The sequence below is a fragment of the Schistocerca serialis genome, chromosome 10 (assembly GCF_023864345.2).
Source record: "Schistocerca serialis cubense isolate TAMUIC-IGC-003099 chromosome 10, iqSchSeri2.2, whole genome shotgun sequence".
Classification (NCBI taxonomy): Eukaryota; Metazoa; Arthropoda; class Insecta; order Orthoptera; family Acrididae; genus Schistocerca; species Schistocerca serialis.
The window spans coordinates 64,194,211-64,213,002 of record NC_064647.1 but is presented as its reverse complement, the minus strand read 5'-3'; positions in this window follow the sequence as shown (position 1 = coordinate 64,213,002).

Genomic DNA, 18,792 nt, shown 5'->3' with positions numbered 1-18,792 from the left:
AGAAAGTGAGAGTGTCAGTCCTCCTGTACTTAAGTCGGCATTGTGCCTTTTGTATTAAATTCGGATGCAATTTCTGTGCTTCATCATCAATGAGAAGATGCAAGGTATACAGTAAACCGGAAGTGAGGCATCAGAATCTAAAACTGGACTCGCAGGAGAGGTCCAGATCGTAGAAAGTGAGAGTGTCAGTCCTCCTGTACTTAAGTCGGCATTGTGCCTTTTGTATTAAATTCGGATGCAATTTCTGTGCTTCATCGTCAATGAGAAGATGCAAGGTATACAGTAAACCGGAAGTGAGGCATCAGAATCTAAAACTGGACTCGCAGGAGAGGTCCAGATCGTAGAAAGTGAGAGTGTCAGTCCTCCTGTACTTAAGTCGGGATTGTGCCGTTTGTATTAAATTCGGATGCAATTTCTGTGCTTCATCGTCAATGAGAAGATGCAAGGTATACAGTAAACCGGAAGTGAGGCATCAGAATCTAAAACTGGGCTCGCAGGAGAGGTCCAGATCGTAGAAAGTAAGAGTGTCAGTCCTCCTGTACTTAAGTCGGCATTGTGCCTTTTGTATTAATTCGGATGCAATTTCTGTGCTTCATCGTCAATGAGAAGGTGCAAGGTATACAGTAAACCGGATGTGAGGCATCAGAAACTAAAACTAGACTAGCAGGAGAGGTCCAGATCGTAGAAAGTGAGAGTGTCAGTCCTCCTGTAGTTAAGTCGGCATTGTGCCTTTTGTATTAAATTCGGATGCAATTTCTGAGCTTCATCGTCAATGAGAAAGTGCAAGGTATACAGTAAACCGGAAGTGAGGCATCAGAATCTAAAACTGGACTCGCAGGAGAGGTCCAGATCGTAGAAAGTGAGAGTGTCAGTCCTCCTGTACTTAAGTCGGCATTGTGCCTTTTGTATTAAATTCGGATGCAATTTCTGTGCTTCATCGTCAATGAGAAGGTGCAAGGTATACAGTAAACCGGAAGTGAGGCATCAGAATCTAAAACTGGACTCGCAGGAGAGGTCCAGATCGTAGAAAGTGAGAGTGTCAGTCCCCCTGTACTTAAGTCGGCATTGTGCCTTTTGTATTAAATTCGGATGCAATTTCTGTGCTTCATCGTCAATGAGAAGGTGCAAGGTATACAGTAAACCGGAAGTGAGGCATCAGAATCTAAAACTGGACTCGCTGGAGAGGTCCACATCGTAGAAAGTGAGAGTGTCAGTCCTCCTGTACTTAAGTCGGCATTGTGCCTTTTGTATTAAATTCGGATGCAATTTCTGTGCTTCATCGTCAATGAGAAGGTGCAAGGTATACAGTAAACCGGAAGTGAGGCATCAGAATCTAAAACTGGACTCGCAGGAGACGTCCAGATCGTAGAAAGTGAGAGTGTCAGTCCTCCTGTACTTAAGTCGGCATTGTGCCTTTTGTATTAAATTCGGATGCAATTTCTGTGCTTCATCGTCAATGAGAAGGTGCAAGGTATACAGTAAACCGGAAGTGAGGCATCAGAATCTAAAACTGGACTCGCAGGAGAGGTCCAGATCGTAGAAAGTGAGAGTGTCAGTCCTCCTGTACTTAAGTCGGCATTGTGCCTTTTGTATTAAATTCGGATGCAATTTCTGTGCTACATCGTCAATGAGAAGATGCAAGGTATACAGTAAACCGGAAGTGAGGCATCAGAATCTAAAACTGGACTCGCAGGAGAGGTCCAGATCGTAGAAAGTGAGAGTGTCAGTCCTCCTGTACTTAAGTCAGCATTGTGCGTTTTGTATTAAATTCGGATGCAATTTCTGTGCTTCATCGTCAATGAGAAGATGCAAGGTATACAGTAAACCGGAAGTGAGGCATCAGAATCTAAAACTGGACTCGCAGGAGAGGTCCAGATCGTAGAAAGTGAGAGTGTCAGTCCTCCTGTACTTAAGTCGGCATTGTGCCTTTTGTATTAAATTCGGATGCAATTTCTGTGCTTCATCGTCAATGAGAAGATGCAAGGTATACAGTAAACCGGAAGTGAGGTATCAGAATCTATAACTGGCTCGCTGGAGAGGTCCAGATCGAAGAAAGTGAGAGTGTCAGTCCTCCTGTACTTAAGTCGGCATTGTGCCTTTTGTATTAAATTCGGATGCAATTTCTGTGCTTCGTCGTCAATGAGAAGATGCAAGGTATACAGTAAACCGGAAGTGAGGCATCAGAATCTAAAACTGGACTCGCAGGAGAGGTCCAGATCGTAGAAAGTGAGAGTGTCAGCCCTCCTGTACTTAAGTCGGCATTGTGCCTTTTGTATTAAATTCGGATGCAATTTCTGTGCTTCATCGTCGATGAGAAGGTGCAAGGTATACAGTAAACCGGAAGTGAGGCATCAGAATCTAAAACTGGACTCGCAGGAGAGGTCCAGATCGTAGAAAGTGAGAGTGTCAGTCCTCCTGTACTTAAGTCGGCATTGTGCCTTTTGTATTAAATTCGGATGCAATTTCTGTGCTTCATCGTCAATGAGAAGATGCAAGGTATACAGTAAACCGGAAGTGAGGCATCAGAATCTAAAACTGGACTCGCAGGAGAGGTCCAGATCGTAGAAAGTGAGAGTGTCAGTCCTCCTGTACTTAAGTCGGGATTGTGCCTTTTGTATTAAATTCGGATGCAATTTCTGTGCTTCATCGTCAATGAGAAGATGCAAGGTATACAGTAAACCGGAAGTGAGGCATCAGAATCTAAAACTGGGCTCGCAGGAGAGGTCCAGATCGTAGAAAGTAAGAGTGTCAGTTCTCCTGTACTTAAGTCGGCATTGTGCCCTTTGTATTAATTCGGATGCAATTTCTGTGCTTCATCGTCAATGAGAAGGTGCAAGGTATACAGTAAACCGGAAGTGAGGCATCAGAATCTAAAACTGGACTCGCAGGAGAGGTCCAGATCGTAGAAAGTGAGAGTGTCAGTCCTCCTGTACTTAAGTCGGCATTGTGCCTTTTGTATTAAATTCGGATGCAATTTCTGAGCTTCATCGTCAATGAGAAGGTGCAAGGTATACAGGAAACCGGAAGTGAGGCATCAGAATCTAAAACTGGACTCGCAGGAGAGGTCCAGATCGTAGAAAGTGAGAGTGTCAGTCCTCCTGTACTTAAGTCGGCATTGTGCCTTTTGTATTAAATTCGGATGCAATTTCTGTGCTTCATCGTCAATGAGAAGGTGCAAGGTATACAGTAAACCGGAAGTGAGGCATCAGAATCTAAAACTGGACTCGCAGGAGAGGTCCAGATCGTAGAAAGTGAGAGTGTCAGTCCCCCTGTACTTAAGTCGGCATTGTGCCTTTTGTATTAAATTCGGATGCAATTTCTGTGCTTCATCGTCAATGAGAAGGTGCAAGGTATACAGTAAACCGGAAGTGAGGCATCAGAATCTTAAACTGGACTCGCAGGAGAGGTCCAGATCGTAGAAAGTGAGAGTGTCAGTCCTCCTGTACTTAAGTCGGCATTGTGCCTTTTGTATTAAATTCGGATGCAATTTCTGTGCTTCATCGTCAATGAGAAGGTGCAAGGTATACAGTAAACCGGAAGTGAGGCATCAGAATCTAAAACTGGACTCGCAGGAGACGTCCAGATCGTAGAAAGTGAGAGTGTCAGTCCTCCTGTACTTAAGTCGGCATTGTGCCTTTTGTATTAAATTCGGATGCAATTTCTGTGCTTCATCGTCAATGAGAAGGTGCAAGTTATACAGTAAACCGGAAGTGAGGCATCAGAATCTAAACCTGGACTCGCAGGAGAGGTCCAGATCGTAGAAAGTGAGAGTGTCAGTCCTCCTGTACTTAAGTCGGCATTGTGCCTTTTGTATTAAATTCGGATGCAATTTCTGTGCTACATCGTCAATGAGAAGATGCAAGGTATACAGTAAACCGGAAGTGAGGCATCAGAATCTAAAACTGGACTCGCAGGACAGGTCCAGATCGTAGAAAGTGAGAGTGTCAGTCCTCCTGTACTTAAGTCGGCATTGTGCCTTTTGTATTAAGTTCGGATGCAATTTCTGTGCTTCATCGTCAATGAGAAGGTGCAAGGTATACAGTAAACCGGAAGTGAGGCATCAGAATCTAAAACTGGACTCGCAGGAGAGGTCCAGATCGTAGAAAGTGAGAGTGTCAGTCCTCCTGTACTTAAGTCGGCATTGTGCCTTTTGTATTAAATTCGGATGCAATTTCTGTGCTTCATCGTCTATGAGAAGGTGCAAGGTATACAGTAAACCGGAAGTGAGGCATCAGAATCTAAAACTGGACTCGCAGGAGAGGTCCAGACCGTAGAAAGTGAGAGTGTCAGTCCCCCTGTACTTAAGTCGGCATTGTGCCTTTTGTATTAAATTCGGATGCAATTTCTGTGCTTCATCGTCAATGAGAAGGTGCAAGGTATACAGTAAACCGGAAGTGGGCATCAGAATCTAAAACTGGACTCGCAGGAGAGGTCCAGATCGTAGAAAGTGAGAGTGTCAGTCCTCCTGTACTTAAGTCGGGATTGTGCCTTTTGTATTAAATTCGGATGCAATTTCTGTGCTTCATCGTCAATGAGAAGATGCAAGGTATACAGTAAACCGGAAGTGAGGCATCAGAATCTATAACTGGACTCGCAGGAGAGGTCCAGATCGTAGAAAGTGAGAGTGTCAGTCCTCCTGTACTTAAGTCGGTATTGTGCCTTTTGTATTAAATTCGGATGCAATTTCTGTGCTTCATCGTCAATGAGAAGGTGCAAGGTATACAGTAAACCGGAAGTGAGGCATCAGAATCTAAAACTGGACTCGCAGGAGAGGTCCAGATCGAAGAAAGTGAGAGTGTCAGTCCTCCTGTACTTAAGTCGGCATTGTGCCTTTTGTATTAAATTCGGATGCAATTTCTGTGCTTCATCGTCAATGAGAAGATGCAAGGTATACAGTAAACCGGAAGTGAGGCATCAGAATCTAAAACTGGGCTCGCAGGAGAGGTCCAGATCGTAGAAAGTAAGAGTGTCAGTCCTCCTGTACTTAAGTCGGCATTGTGCCTTTTGTATTAATTCGGATGCAATTTCTGTGCTTCATCGTCAATGAGAAGGTGCAAGGTATACAGTAAACCGGATGTGCGGCATCAGAAACTAAAACTGGACTAGCAGGAGAGGTCCAGATCGTAGAAAGTGAGAGTGTCAGTCCTCCTGTAGTTAAGTCGGCATTGTGCCTTTTGTATTAAATTCGGATGCAATTTCTGAGCTTCATCGTCAATGAGAAGGTGCAAGGTATACAGTAAACCGGAAGTGAGGCATCAGAATCTAAAACTGGACTCGCAGGAGAGGTCCAGATCGTAGAAAGTGAGAGTGTCAGTCCTCCTGTACTTAAGTCGGCATTGTGCCTTTTGTATTAAATTCGGATGCAATTTCTGTGCTTCATCGTCAATGAGAAGGTGCAAGGTATACAGTAAACCGGAAGTGAGGCATCAGAATCTAAAACTGGACTCGCAGGAGAGGTCCAGATCGTAGAAAGTGAGAGTGTCAGTCCCCCTGTACTTAAGTCGGCATTGTGCCTTTTGTATTAAATTCGGATGCAATTTCTGTGCTTCATCGTCAATGAGAAGGTGCAAGGTATACAGTAAACCGGAAGTGAGGCATCAGAATCTAAAACTGGACTCGCTGGAGAGGTCCACATCGTAGAAAGTGAGAGTGTCAGTCCTCCTGTACTTAAGTCGGCATTGTGCCTTTTGTATTAAATTCGGATGCAATTTCTGTGCTTCATCGTCAATGAGAAGGTGCAAGGTATACAGTAAACCGGAAGTGAGGCATCAGAATCTAAAACTGGACTCGCAGGAGACGTCCAGATCGTAGAAAGTGAGAGTGTCAGTCCTCCTGTACTTAAGTCGGCATTGTGCCTTTTGTATTAAATTCGGATGCAATTTCTGTGCTTCATCGTCAATGAGAAGGTGCAAGGTATACAGTAAACCGGAAGTGAGGCATCAGAATCTAAAACTGGACTCGCAGGAGAGGTCCAGATCGTAGAAAGTGAGAGTGTCAGTCCTCCTGTACTTAAGTCGGCATTGTGCCTTTTGTATTAAATTCGGATGCAATTTCTGTGCTACATCGTCAATGAGAAGATGCAAGGTATACAGTAAACCGGAAGTGAGGCATCAGAATCTAAAACTGGACTCGCAGGAGAGGTCCAGATCGTAGAAAGTGAGAGTGTCAGTCCTCCTGTACTTAAGTCAGCATTGTGCGTTTTGTATTAAATTCGGATGCAATTTCTGTGCTTCATCGTCAATGAGAAGATGCAAGGTATACAGTAAACCGGAAGTGAGGCATCAGAATCTAAAACTGGACTCGCAGGAGAGGTCCAGATCGTAGAAAGTGAGAGTGTCAGTCCTCCTGTACTTAAGTCGGCATTGTGCCTTTTGTATTAAATTCGGATGCAATTTCTGTGCTTCATCGTCAATGAGAAGATGCAAGGTATACAGTAAACCGGAAGTGAGGCATCAGAATCTATAACTGGCTCGCTGGAGAGGTCCAGATCGAAGAAAGTGAGAGTGTCAGTCCTCCTGTACTTAAGTCGGCATTGTGCCTTTTGTATTAAATTCGGATGCAATTTCTGTGCTTCATCGTCAATGAGAAGATGCAAGGTATACAGTAAACCGGAAGTGAGGCATCAGAATCTAAAACTGGACTCGCAGGAGAGGTCCAGATCGTAGAAAGTGAGAGTGTCAGCCCTCCTGTACTTAAGTCGGCATTGTGCCTTTTGTATTAAATTCGGATGCAATTTCTGTGCTTCATCGTCAATGAGAAGGTGCAAGGTATACAGTAAACCGGAAGTGAGGCATCAGAATCTAAAACTGGACTCGCAGGAGAGGTCCAGATCGTAGAAAGTGAGAGTGTCAGTCCTCCTGTACTTAAGTCGGCATTGTGCCTTTTGTATTAAATTCGGATGCAATTTCTGTGCTTCATCGTCAATGAGAAGGTGCAAGTTATACAGTAAACCGGAAGTGAGGCATCAGAATCTAAAACTGGACTCGCAGGAGAGGTCCAGATCGTAGAAAGTGAGAGTGTCAGTCCTCCTGTACTTAAGTCGGCATTGTGCCTTTTGTATTAAATTCGGATGCAATTTCTGTGCTACATCGTCAATGAGAAGATGCAAGGTATACAGTAAACCGGAAGTGAGGCATCAGAATCTAAAACTGGACTCGCAGGAGAGGTCCAGATCGTAGAAAGTGAGAGTGTCAGTCCTCCTGTACTTAAGTCGGCATTGTGCCTTTTGTATTAAGTTCGGATGCAATTTCTGTGCTTCATCGTCAATGAGAAGGTGCAAGGTATACAGTAAACCGGAAGTGAGGCATCAGAATCTAAAACTGGACTCGCAGGAGAGGTCCAGATCGTAGAAAGTGAGAGTGTCAGTCCTCCTGTACTTAAGTCGGTATTGTGCCTTTTGTATTAAATTCGGATGCAATTTCTGTGCTTCATCGTCTATGAGAAGGTGCAAGGTATACAGTAAACCGGAAGTGAGGCATCAGAATCTAAAACTGGACTCGCAGGAGAGGTCCAGATCGTAGAAAGTGAGAGTGTCAGTCCCCCTGTACTTAAGTCGGCATTGTGCCTTTTGTATTAAATTCGGATGCAATTTCTGTGCTTCATCGTCAATGAGAAGGTGCAAGGTATACAGTAAACCGGAAGTGGGCATCAGAATCTAAAACTGGACTCGCAGGAGAGGTCCAGATCGTAGAAAGTGAGAGTGTCAGTCCTCCTGTACTTAAGTCGGCTTTCTGCCTTTTGTATTAAATTCGGATGCAATTTCTGTGCTTCATCGTCAATGAGAAGGTGCAAGGTATACAGTAAACCGGAAGTGAGGCATCAGAATCTAAAACTGGACTCGCAGGAGACGTCCAGATCGTAGAAAGTGAGAGTGTCAGTCCTCCTGTACTTAAGTCGGCATTGTGCCTTTTGTATTAAATTCGGATGCAATTTCTGTGCTTCATCGTCAATGAGAAGGTGCAAGGTATACAGTAAACCGGAAGTGAGGCATCAGAATCTAAAACTGGACTCGCAGGAGACGTCCAGATCGTAGAAAGTGAGAGTGTCAGTCCTCCTGTACTTAAGTCGGCATTGTGCCTTTTGTATTAAATTCGGATGCAATTTCTGTGCTACATCGTCAATGAGAAGATGCAAGGTATACAGTAAACCGGAAGTGAGGCATCAGAATCTAAAACTGGACTCGCAGGAGAGGTCCAGATCGTAGAAAGTGAGAGTGTCAGTCCTCCTGTACTTAAGTCGGCATTGTGCCTTTTGTATTAAATTCGGATGCAATTTCTGTGCTACATCGTCAATGAGAAGATGCAAGGTATACAGTAAACCGGAAGTGAGGCATCAGAATCTAAAACTGGACTCGCAGGAGAGGTCCAGATCGTAGAAAGTGAGAGTGTCAGTCCTCCTGTACTTAAGTCGGCATTGTGCCTTTTTATAAAATTCGGATGCAATTTCTGTGCTTCATCGTCAATGAGAAGGTGCAAGGTATACAGTAAACCGGAAGTGAGGCATCAGAATCTAAAACTGGACTAGCAGGAGAGGTCCAGATCGTAGAAAGTGAGAGTGTCAGTCCTCCTGTACTTAAGTCGGCATTGTGCCTTTTGTATTAAATTCGGATGCAATTTCTGAGCTTCATCGTCAATGAGAAGGTGCAAGGTATACAGGAAACCGGAAGTGAGGCATCAGAATCTAAAACTGGACTCGCAGGAGAGGTCCAGATCGTAGAAAGTGAGAGTGTCAGTCCTCCTGTACTTAAGTCGGCATTGTGCCTTTTGTATTAAATTCGGATGCAATTTCTGTGCTTCATCGTCAATGAGAAGGTGCAAGGTATACAGTAAACCGGAAGTGAGGCATCAGAATCTAAAACTGGACTCGCAGGAGAGGTCCAGATCGTAGAAAGTGAGAGTGTCAGTCCCCCTGTACTTAAGTCGGCATTGTGCCTTTTGTATTAAATTCGGATGCAATTTCTGTGCTTCATCGTCAATGAGAAGGTGCAAGGTATACAGTAAACCGGAAGTGAGGCATCAGAATCTAAAACTGGACTCGCAGGAGACGTCCAGATCGTAGAAAGTGAGAGTGTCAGTCCTCCTGTACTTAAGTCGGCATTGTGCCTTTTGTATTAAATTCGGATGCAATTTCTGTGCTTCATCGTCAATGAGAAGGTGCAAGTTATACAGTAAACCGGAAGTGAGGCATCAGAATCTAAAACTGGACTCGCAGGAGAGGTCCAGATCGTAGAAAGTGAGAGTGTCAGTCCTCCTGTACTTAAGTCGGCATTGTGCCTTTTGTATTAAATTCGGATGCAATTTCTGTGCTACATCGTCAATGAGAAGATGCAAGGTATACAGTAAACCGGAAGTGAGGCATCAGAATCTAAAACTGGACTCGCAGGAGAGGTCCAGATCGTAGAAAGTGAGAGTGTCAGTCCTCCTGTACTTAAGTCGGCATTGTGCCTTTTGTATTAAGTTCGGATGCAATTTCTGTGCTTCATCGTCAATGAGAAGGTGCAAGGTATACAGTAAACCGGAAGTGAGGCATCAGAATCTAAAACTGGACTCGCAGGAGAGGTCCAGATCGTAGAAAGTGAGAGTGTCAGTCCTCCTGTACTTAAGTCGGCATTGTGCCTTTTGTATTAAATTCGGATGCAATTTCTGTGCTTCATCGTCTATGAGAAGGTGCAAGGTATACAGTAAACCGGAAGTGAGGCATCAGAATCTAAAACTGGACTCGCAGGAGAGGTCCAGATCGTAGAAAGTGAGAGTGTCAGTCCCCCTGTACTTAAGTCGGCATTGTGCCTTTTGTATTAAATTCGGATGCAATTTCTGTGCTTCATCGTCAATGAGAAGGTGCAAGGTATACAGTAAACCGGAAGTGAGGCATCAGAATCTAAAACTGGACTCGCAGGAGAGGTCCAGATCGTAGAAAGTGAGAGTGTCAGTCCCCCTGTACTTAAGTCGGCATTGTGCCTTTTGTATTAAATTCGGATGCAATTTCTGTGCTTCATCGTCAATGAGAAGGTGCAAGGTATACAGTAAACCGGAAGTGAGGCATCAGAATCTAAAACTGGACTCGCAGGAGACGTCCAGATCGTAGAAAGTGAGAGTGTCAGTCCTCCTGTACTTAAGTCGGCATTGTGCCTTTTGTATTAAATTCGGATGCAATTTCTGTGCTTCATCGTCAATGAGAAGGTGCAAGTTATACAGTAAACCGGAAGTGAGGCATCAGAATCTAAAACTGGACTCGCAGGAGAGGTCCAGATCGTAGAAAGTGAGAGTGTCAGTCCTCCTGTACTTAAGTCGGCATTGTGCCTTTTGTATTAAATTCGGATGCAATTTCTGTGCTACATCGTCAATGAGAAGATGCAAGGTATACAGTAAACCGGAAGTGAGGCATCAGAATCTAAAACTGGACTCGCAGGAGAGGTCCAGATCGTAGAAAGTGAGAGTGTCAGTCCTCCTGTACTTAAGTCGGCATTGTGCCTTTTGTATTAAGTTCGGATGCAATTTCTGTGCTTCATCGTCAATGAGAAGGTGCAAGGTATACAGTAAACCGGAAGTGAGGCATCAGAATCTAAAACTGGACTCGCAGGAGAGGTCCAGATCGTAGAAAGTGAGAGTGTCAGTCCTCCTGTACTTAAGTCGGCATTGTGCCTTTTGTATTAAATTCGGATGCAATTTCTGTGCTTCATCGTCTATGAGAAGGTGCAAGGTATACAGTAAACCGGAAGTGAGGCATCAGAATCTAAAACTGGACTCGCAGGAGAGGTCCAGATCGTAGAAAGTGAGAGTGTCAGTCCCCCTGTACTTAAGTCGGCATTGTGCCTTTTGTATTAAATTCGGATGCAATTTCTGTGCTTCATCGTCAATGAGAAGGTGCAAGGTATACAGTAAACCGGAAGTGGGCATCAGAATCTAAAACTGGACTCGCAGGAGAGGTCCAGATCGTAGAAAGTGAGAGTGTCAGTCCTCCTGTACTTAAGTCGGCTTTGTGCCTTTTGTATTAAATTCGGATGCAATTTCTGTGCTTCATCGTCAATGAGAAGGTGCAAGGTATACAGTAAACCGGAAAAGAGGCATCAGAATCTAAAACTGGACTCGCAGGAGACGTCCAGATCGTAGAAAGTGAGAGTGTCAGTCCTCCTGTACTTAAGTCGGCATTGTGCCTTTTGTATTAAATTCGGATGCAATTTCTGTGCTTCATCGTCAATGAGAAGGTGCAAGGTATACAGTAAACCGGAAGTGAGGCATCAGAATCTAAAACTGGACTCGCAGGAGACGTCCAGATCGTAGAAAGTGAGAGTGTCAGTCCTCCTGTACTTAAGTCGGCATTGTGCCTTTTGTATTAAATTCGGATGCAATTTCTGTGCTACATCGTCAATGAGAAGATGCAAGGTATACAGTAAACCGGAAGTGAGGCATCAGAATCTAAAACTGGACTCGCAGGAGAGGTCCAGATCGTAGAAAGTGAGAGTGTCAGTCCTCCTGTACTTAAGTCGGCATTGTGCCTTTTGTATTAAATTCGGATGCAATTTCTGTGCCACATCGTCAATGAGAAGATGCAAGGTATACAGTAAACCGGAAGTGAGGCATCAGAATCTAAAACTGGACTAGCAGGAGAGGTCCAGATCGTAGAAAGTGAGAGTGTCAGTCCTCCTGTACTTAAGTCGGCATTGTGCCTTTTGTATAAAATTCGGATGCAATTTCTGTGCTTCATCGTCAATGAGAAGGTGCAAGGTATACAGTAAACCGGAAGTGAGGCATCAGAATCTAAAACTGGACTTGCAGGAGAGGTCCAGATTGTAGAAAGTGAGAGTGTCAGTCCTCCTGTACTTAAGTCGGCATTGTGCCTTTTGTATTAAATTCGGATGCAATTTCTGTGCTTCATCGTCAATGAGAAGGTGCAAGGTATACAGTAAACCGGAAGTGAGGCATCAGAATCTAAAACTGGACTCGCAGGAGAGGTCCAGATCGTAGAAAGTGAGAGTGTCAGTCCTCCTGTACTTAAGTCAGCATTGTGCCTTTTGTATTAAATTCGGATGCAATTTCTGTGCTTCATCGTCAATGAGAAGGTGCAAGGTATACAGTAAACCGGAAGTGAGGCATCAGAATCTAAAACTGGACTCGCAGGAGAGGTCCAGATCGTAGAAAGTGAGAGTGTCAGTCCCCCTGTACTTAAGTCGGCATTGTGCCTTTTGTATTAAATTCGGATGCAATTTCTGTGCTTCATCGTCAATGAGAAGGTGCAAGGTATACAGTAAACCGGAAGTGGGCATCAGAATCTAAAACTGGACTCGCAGGAGAGGTCCAGATCGTAGAAAGTGAGAGTGTCAGTCCTCCTGTACTTAAGTCGGCATTGTGCCTTTTGTATTAAATTCGGATGCAATTTCTGTGCTTCATCGTCAATGAGAAGGTGCAAGGTATACAGTAAACCGGAAGTGAGGCATCAGAATCTAAAACTGGACTCGCAGGAGACGTCCAGATCGTAGAAAGTGAGAGTGTCAGTCCTCCTGTACTTAAGTCGGCATTGTGCCTTTTGTATTAAATTCGGATGCAATTTCTGTGCTTCATAGTCAATGAGAAGGTGCAAGGTATACAGTAAACCGGAAGTGAGGCATCAGAATCTAAAACTGGACTCGCAGGAGGCGTCCAGATCGTAGAAAGTGAGAGTGTCAGTCCTCCTGTACTTAAGTCGGCATTGTGCCTTTTGTATTAAATTCGGATGCAATTTCTGTGCTACATCGTCAATGATAAGATGCAAGGTATACAGTAAGCCGGAAGTGAGGCATCAGAATCTAAAACTGGACTCGCAGGAGAGGTCCAGATCGTAGAAAGTGAGAGTGTCAGTCCTCCTGTACTTAAGTCGGCATTGTGCCTTTTGTATTAAATTCGGATGCAACTTCTGTGCTTCATCGTCAATGAGAAGGTGCAAGATATACAGTAAACCGGAAGTGAGGCATCAGAATCTAAAACTGGACTCGCAGGAGAGGTCCAGATCGTAGAAAGTGAGAGTGTCAGTCCTCCTGTACTTAAGTCGGCATTGTGCCTTTTGTATTAAATTCGGATGCAATTTCTGTGCTACATCGTCAATGAGAAGATGCAAGGTATACAGTAAACCGGAAGTGAGGCATCAGAATCTAAAACTGGACTCGCAGGAGAGGTCCAGATCGTAGAAAGTGAGAGTGTCAGTCCTCCTGTACTTAAGTCGGCATTGTGCCTTGTGTATTAAATTCGGATGCAATTTCTGTGCTTCATCGTCAATGAGAAGGTGCAAGGTATACAGTAAACCGGAAGTGAGGCATCAGAATCTAAAACTGGACTCGCAGGAGAGGTCCAGATCGTAGAAAGTGAGAGTGTCAGTCCTCCTGTACTTAAGTCGGCATTGTGCCTTTTGTATTAAATTCGGATGCAATTTCTGTGCTTCATCGTCAATGAGAAGGTGCAAGGTATACAGTAAACCGGAAGTGAGGCATCAGAATCTAAAACTGGACTCGCAGGAGAGGTCCAGATCGTAGAAAGTGAGAGTGTCAGTCCTCCTGTACTTAAGTCAGCATTGTGCCTTTTGTATTAAATTCGGATGCAATTTCTGTGCTTCATCGTCAATGAGAAGGTGCAAGGTATACAGTAAACCGGAAGTGAGGCATCAGAATCTAAAACTGGACTCGCAGGAGAGGTCCAGATCGTAGAAAGTGAGAGTGTCAGTCCCCCTGTACTTAAGTCGGCATTGTGCCTTTTGTATTAAATTCGGATGCAATTTCTGTGCTTCATCGTCAATGAGAAGGTGCAAGGTATACAGTAAACCGGAAGTGGGCATCAGAATCTAAAACTGGACTCGCAGGAGAGGTCCAGATCGTAGAAAGTGAGAGTGTCAGTCCTCCTGTACTTAAGTCGGCATTGTGCCTTTTGTATTAAATTCGGATGCAATTTCTGTGCTTCATCGTCAATGAGAAGGTGCAAGGTATACAGTAAACCGGAAGTGAGGCATCAGAATCTAAAACTGGACTCGCAGGAGACGTCCAGATCGTAGAAAGTGAGAGTGTCAGTCCTCCTGTACTTAAGTCGGCATTGTGCCTTTTGTATTAAATTCGGATGCAATTTCTGTGCTACATCGTCAATGATAAGATGCAAGGTATACAGTAAGCCGGAAGTGAGGCATCAGAATCTAAAACTGGACTCCCAGGAGAGGTCCAGATCGTAGAATGTGAGAGTGTCAGTCCTCCTGTACTTAAGTCGGCATTGTGCCTTTTGTATTAAATTCGGATGCAATTTCTGTGCTTCATCGTCAATGAGAAGGTGCAAGGTATACAGTAAACCGGAAGTGATTCATCAGAATCTAAAACTGGACTCGCAGGAGAGGTCCAGATCGTAGAAAGTGAGAGTGTCAGTCCTCCTGTACTTAAGTCGGCATTGTGCCTTTTGTATTAAATTCGGATGCAATTTCTGTGCTTCATCGTCAATGCGAAGGTGCAAGGTATACAGTAAACCGGAAGTGAGGCATCAGAATCTAAAACTGGACTCGCAGGAGACGTCCAGATCGTAGAAAGTGAGAGTGTCAGTCCTCCTGTACTTAAGTCGGCATTGTGCCTTTTGTATTAAATTCGGATGCAATTTCTGTGCTTCATCGTCAATGAGAAGGTGCAAGGTATACAGTAAACCGGAAGTGAGGCATCAGAATGTAAAACTGGACTCGCAGGAGATGTCCAGATCGTAGAAAGTGTGAGTGTCAGTCCTCCTGTACTTAAGTCGGCATTGTGCCTTTTGTATTAAATTCGGATGCAATTTCTGTGCTTCATCGTCAATGAGAAGGTGCAAGGTATACAGTAAACCGGAAGTGAGGCATCAGAATCTAAAACTGGACTCGCAGGAGAGGTCCAGATCGTAGAAAGTGAGAGTGTCAGTCCTCCTGTACTTAAGTCAGCATTGTGCCTTTTGTATTAAATTCGGATGCAATTTCTGTGCTTCATCGTCAATCAGAAGGTGCAAGGTATACAGTAAACCGGAAGTGAGGCATCAGAATCTAAAACTGGACTCGCAGGAGAGGTCCAGATCGTAGAAAGTGAGAGTGTCAGTCCTCCTGTACTTAAGTCGGCATTGTGCCTTTTGTATTAAATTCGGATGCAATTTCTGTGCTTCATCGTCAATGAGAAGGTGCAAGGTATACAGTAAACCGGAAGTGAGGCATCAGAATCTAAAACTGGACTCGCAGGAGAGGTCCAGATCGTAGAAAGTGAGAGTGTCAGTCCTCCTGTACTTAAGTCGGCATTGTGCCTTATGTATTAAATTCGGATGCAATTTCTGTGCTTCATCGTCAATGAGAAGGTGCAAGGTATACAGTAAACCGGAAGTAAGGCATCAGAATCTAAAACTGGACTCGCAGGAGAGGTCCAGATCGTAGAAAGTGAGAGTGTCAGTCCTCCTGCACTTAAGTCGGCATTGTGCCTTTTGTATTAAATTCGGATGCAATTTCTGTGCTTCATCGTCAATGAGAAGATGCAAGGTATACAGTAAACCGGAAGTGAGGCATCAGAATCTAAAACTGGGCTCGCAGGAGAGGTCCAGATCGTAGAAAGTAAGAGTGTCAGTCCTCCTGTACTTAAGTCGGCATTGTGCCTTTTGTATTAATTCGGATGCAATTTCTGTGCTTCATCGTCAATGACAAGGTGCAAGGTATACAGTAAACCGGATGTGAGGCATCAGAAACTAAAACTGGACTAGCAGGAGAGGTCCAGATCGTAGAAAGTGAGAGTGTCAGTCCTCCTGTAGTTAAGTCGGCATTGTGCCTTTTGTATTAAATTCGCATGCAATTTCTGAGCTTCATCGTCAATGAGAAGGTGCAAGGTATACAGTAAACCGGAAGTGAGGCATCAGAATCTAAAACTGGACTCGCAGGAGAGGTCCAGATCGTAGAAAGTGAGAGTGTCAGTCCTCCTGTACTTAAGTCGGCATTGTGCCTTTTGTATTAAATTCGGATGCAATTTCTGTGCTTCATCGTCAATGAGAAGGTGCAAGGTATACAGTAAACCGGAAGTGAGGCATCAGAATCTAAAACTGGACTCGCAGGAGAGGTCCAGATCGTAGAAAGTGAGAGTGTCAGTCCCCCTGTACTTAAGTCGGCATTGTGCCTTTTGTATTAAATTCGGATGCAATTTCTGTGCTTCATCGTCAATGAGAAGGTGCAAGGTATACAGTAAACCGGAAGTGAGGCATCAGAATCTAAAACTGGACTCGCTGGAGAGGTCCACATCGTAGAAAGTGAGAGTGTCAGTCCTCCTGTACTTAAGTCGGCATTGTGCCTTTTGTATTAAATTCGGATGCAATTTCTGTGCTTCATCGTCAATGAGAAGGTGCAAGGTATACAGTAAACCGGAAGTGAGGCATCAGAATCTAAAACTGGACTCGCAGGAGACGTCCAGATCGTAGAAAGTGAGAGTGTCAGTCCTCCTGTACTTAAGTCGGCATTGTGCCTTTTGTATTAAATTCGGATGCAATTTCTGTGCTTCATCGTCAATGAGAAGGTGCAAGGTATACAGTAAACCGGAAGTGAGCCATCAGAATCTAAAACTGGACTCGCAGGAGAGGTCCAGATCGTAGAAAGTGAGAGTGTCAGTCCTCCTGTACTTAAGTCGGCATTGTGCCTTTTGTATTAAATTCGGATGCAATTTCTGTGCTACATCGTCAATGAGAAGATGCAAGGTATACAGTAAACCGGAAGTGAGGCATCAGAATCTAAAACTGGACTCGCAGGAGAGGTCCAGATCGTAGAAAGTGAGAGTGTCAGTCCTCCTGTACTTAAGTCGGCATTGTGCGTTTTGTATTAAATTCGGATGCAATTTCTGTGCTTCATCGTCAATGAGAAGATGCAAGGTATACAGTAAACCGGAAGTGAGGCATCAGAATCTAAAACTGGACTCGCAGGAGAGGTCCAGATCGTAGAAAGTGAGAGTGTCAGTCCTCCTGTACTTAAGTCGGCATTGTGCCTTTTGTATTAAATTCGGATGCAATTTCTGTGCTTCATCGTCAATGAGAAGATGCAAGGTATACAGTAAACCGGAAGTGAGGCATCAGAATCTATAACTGGCTCGCTGGAGAGGTCCAGATCGAAGAAAGTGAGAGTGTCAGTCCTCCTGTACTTAAGTCGGCATTGTGCCTTTTGTATTAAATTCGGATGCAATTTCTGTGCTTCATCGTCAATGAGAAGATGCAAGGTATAAGGTAAACCGGAAGTGAGGTATCAGAATCTAAAACTGGACTCGCAGGAGAGGTCCAGATCGTAGAAAGTGAGAGTGTCAGCCCTCCTGTACTTAAGTCGGCATTGTGCCTTTTGTATTAAATTCGGATGCAATTTCTGTGCTTCATCGTCAATGAGAAGGTGCAAGGTATACAGTAAACCGGAAGTGAGGCATCAGAATCTAAAACTGGACTCGCAGGAGAGGTCCAGATCGTAGAAAGTGAGAGTGTCAGTCCTCCTGTACTTAAGTCGGCATTGTGCCTTTTGTATTAAATTCGGATGCAATTTCTGTGCTTCATCGTCAATGAGAAGATGCAAGGTATACAGTAAACCGGAAGTGAGGCATCAGAATCTAAAACTGGACTCGCAGGAGAGGTCCAGATCGTAGAAAGTGAGAGTGTCAGTCCTCCTGTACTTAAGTCGGGATTGTGCCTTTTGTATTAAATTCGGATGCAATTTCTGTGCTTCATCGTCAATGAGAAGATGCAAGGTATACAGTAAACCGGAAGTGAGGCATCAGAATCTAAAACTGGGCTCGCAGGAGAGGTCCAGATCGTAGAAAGTAAGAGTGTCAGTTCTCCTGTACTTAAGTCGGCATTGTGCCTTTTGTATTAATTCGGATGCAATTTCTGTGCTTCATCGTCAATGAGAAGGTGCAAGGTATACAGTAAACCGGAAGTGAGGCATCAGAATCTAAAACTGGACTAGCAGGAGAGGTCCAGATCGTAGAAAGTGAGAGTGTCAGTCCTCCTGTACTTAAGTCGGCATTGTGCCTTTTGTATTAAATTCGGATGCAATTTCTGAGCTTCATCGTCAATGAGAAGGTGCAAGGTATACAGGAAACCGGAAGTGAGGCATCAGAATCTAAAACTGGACTCGCAGGAGAGGTCCAGATCGTAGAAAGTGAGAGTGTCAGTCCTCCTGTACTTAAGTCGGCATTGTGCCTTTTGTATTAAATTCGGATGCAATTTCTGTGCTTCATCGTCAATGAGAAGGTGCAAGGTATACAGTAAACCGGAAGTGAGGCATCAGAATCTAAAACTGGACTCGCAGGAGAGGTCCAGATCGTAGAAAGTGAGAGTGTCAGTCCCCCTGTACTTAAGTCGGCATTGTGCCTTTTGTATTAAATTCGGATGCAATTTCTGTGCTTCATCGTCAATGAGAAGGTGCAAGGTATACAGTAAACCGGAAGTGAGGCATCAGAATCTAAAACTGGACTCGCAGGAGAGGTCCAGATCGTAGAAAGTGAGAGTGTCAGTCCTCCTGTACTTAAGTCGGCATTGTGCCTTTTGTATTAAATTCGGATGCAATTTCTGTGCTTCATCGTCAATGAGAAGGTGCAAGGTATACAGTAAACCGGAAGTGAGGCATCAGAATCTAAAACTGGACTCGCAGGAGACGTCCAGATCATAGAAAGTGAGAGTGTCAGTCCTCCTGTACTTAAGTCGGCATTGTGCCTATTGTATTAAATTCGGATGCAATTTCTGTGCTTCATCGTCAATGAGAAGGTGCAAGTTATACAGTAAACCGGAAGTGAGGCATCAGAATCTAAAACTGGACTCGCAGGAGAGGTCCAGA